Source organism: Lygodium microphyllum, unplaced genomic scaffold, assembly GCF_053477565.2.
Source record: "Lygodium microphyllum isolate KBCC unplaced genomic scaffold, Lygodium_microphyllum_v1.1.10 scaffold_313, whole genome shotgun sequence".
NCBI classification, from domain to species: Eukaryota; Viridiplantae; Streptophyta; class Polypodiopsida; order Schizaeales; family Lygodiaceae; genus Lygodium; species Lygodium microphyllum.
Window position 1 is genome coordinate 40003 of NW_028229790.1, and position 2497 is coordinate 42499.

The window sequence follows — 2497 nt, forward strand, 5'->3', positions numbered from 1 at the left end:
AACGGAATGGATTTGTAAACCATACGGAATCACTATTTACGGAAATAGGATAAGTAACTAATTTATGCAATTCCTCCGGAGAGATGGAATCTATCAGAGATACAATAGAGATTCACGATCGATTGGCTTCGGATATAGCTATAAAATCTTTACGTACATTCAGTACAACTAAACTATCTGGGATTTCGCGTGTTATCAATCCTTCAAAGCATTTCTACATCTTTAAGAAACGTGGACTGGAATGCGGGCGTTCTTCACGTCTCATATGTGTCCAATTGGTTGAGAAACCACCGATCCATTTGGAATTGATACAACTTGAATTAGTCTTTCCCGCCACTCTCTTTATCATGTCGTTATATAAAGAATCAGTATTCATTAACAATAAATGGCCATCTTTACAGGTAATGGATCCAAGCGCATTACGAGCAATCCTTAAGGATAAAAATGTTTTCTACAAATCCACAATAGCTCTTCCGTGCCGTTACTTTGTAATGGCAATTTCCTAATTTTTGTATTTTCCGTACAGCTTGTAGCCTTTATTTCAAGCAATTCTTGTATAGCTTGCATTCATTATTTCCCATTTCTTGTAAGGCTTGCAATGGCAAGAATTGGATTAGTAACGCTACAAATAGAATTAAGAGTTTCGGGTTAAACATTTCCAGTATTCATAAGTTATGTTGTCTAATTGTTGTCTTAAGCTTTCTTTCGTTAAGTAATTTCTGTGAAAATCGTAATTTCATTGCCGAACATCCCAAAGAAAGGAAAAATCAAAGAAAAACTCGCATCAGAGTTGTTTTTTTTCGTTTAATTACCACATAGAAATCTCTCTTCTAATTAATATTAATAATAATAGAATAATATTTGGGTATATAGCTCAGTTGGTAGAGCATTGGACTTTTAATCTAATGGTCGCAGGTTCAAGTCCTGCTATACTCAGAAGCATTAAAACATTAAATGCTTTAGGCAGATGGTACCGTCTAATGGAGATTATTATGCCATGATAATCTCCAATCCAGACCGCCCTTTTGTGAAAAAGGGCAAACATGAGCTCATCCCTTCGTTTAACCGCGATAAAGAAAACAAAAGATTCAAAAAAAACATAATGGCAAATCATTTTTTCCTTTGTTTCTTTTAGGGAGTGAAAAGACAAAAAATTGGTCAGGGATTTTCGGAAGAAAAAAATACTATTACTATCAGAATTTACGATGTAATTTTAATGTCATATAATGGAGGCTGACCTTCAATTTCATATCTAAATATCATTGTAGAATTATTTGCTTTTATCCATTAACGTCAGAAAGTTTAAATCGCCCAGCAGGTCATAAAAAACTTAGCTCAAGCAAAGCAAAGAAATAAACATTGCCAAACAAAGCAATAAAGCGCAAGGAAATAAAATGGTTTAAGTTGACTCAAATTAAAAGAATTGCAATTAATACCTTACTCGTCTATTCGTTTCTTATCCATTTTTGCCAATTAAATCAAATAACAAAATCCCATAAAACGAAGCAAAAAGTAGTTGCATTGGGCTCATTTTGAAATTTGATTCTATGATTTAAAACTATATAAATGTTAACTCGTTTGCGTAGTTTTTCATCTTTCAATTATACCTATCTATTTTTCTCCGTCTCTGCATAGCTATGGATACATATTTGGCTTTAGCGCTCCATTTACTTAGTTTATTCCGTTAAAACTTACTTTCTTTCAAATAAATACGAACTAACATGGCGAGAAAAATTTCATCCCTTTCCTCTATATCAATCACATAGTGAACTTTATGAGGTTACTTTCCAAAGGAATGGCTTCAAATTCTGAGAATGAGAAGATAGGAATTATTATGTTCAATAATGATACCGTCATTAAAAAAGAAGATATGGTTAAATACACTGGATTTTTTATGAATGTTCCTATGGAAAAAGCCATGTCAAGTTACATTTTTTTAGCATTGATGGCTCAATTGGATAGAGTGCCTGGCTTCGAACCAGGTGGTTAGAGGTTCAAGTCCTCTTCGATGCACACGCAAGACACATCGCTGTCTATTCTTAGTTTTGGCCCTCAAAAGCCTTAATTACTTTGGTTTACTTACTTATTAATCTATATGTCTATTCGATGCGAAACCAACGATTTCAGGTCCAGGGGCTTTTTTGTTTGTTTTTTACCTGTGCCATTAAGCATTAGGGATATTTGGTAGTTGATTTAATGTGGAAACAAGAAAGTAAACCTTTGTGAAATGAGGAAATTCAAAGCTAGCCCAATGCACATCGACAGGAAAGTTTGGTATTTTGACGTCGACTGTTTGTCTTTTAAAGGTACGTGAACTGGGTTTAGAACGTCATAGGACAGGCCCATATTCAGTGCAGGCGTTAAAGCAACTATTTGTTTTTTATGCCGTTCTAATAAATAAAAGAAAAGTAGTTTTTTAAAAACCAATCCTCTCGTACCCCTTAAGCAATGTGGCAGAGAACCTTTTTTGTTTATATAGTGTCTTGGCCGGGTGCTT

At 34.2% G+C, this 2497-nt stretch overlaps 2 non-coding genes across 2 annotated transcripts; both read left to right on the top strand.

Moving 5' to 3' along the window:
* The first annotated feature begins 863 nt into the window (after positions 1-863).
* Positions 864-936, top strand: TRNAK-UUU (transfer RNA lysine (anticodon UUU)). The gene has a single exon. It is a non-coding gene; the product is annotated as a tRNA-Lys (tRNA).
* Positions 937-1939: 1003 nt separating this feature from the next.
* Positions 1940-2013, top strand: TRNAR-UCG (transfer RNA arginine (anticodon UCG)). Its single transcript has one exon. It is a non-coding gene; the product is annotated as a tRNA-Arg (tRNA).
* The last annotated feature ends 484 nt before the right edge of the window (positions 2014-2497 follow it).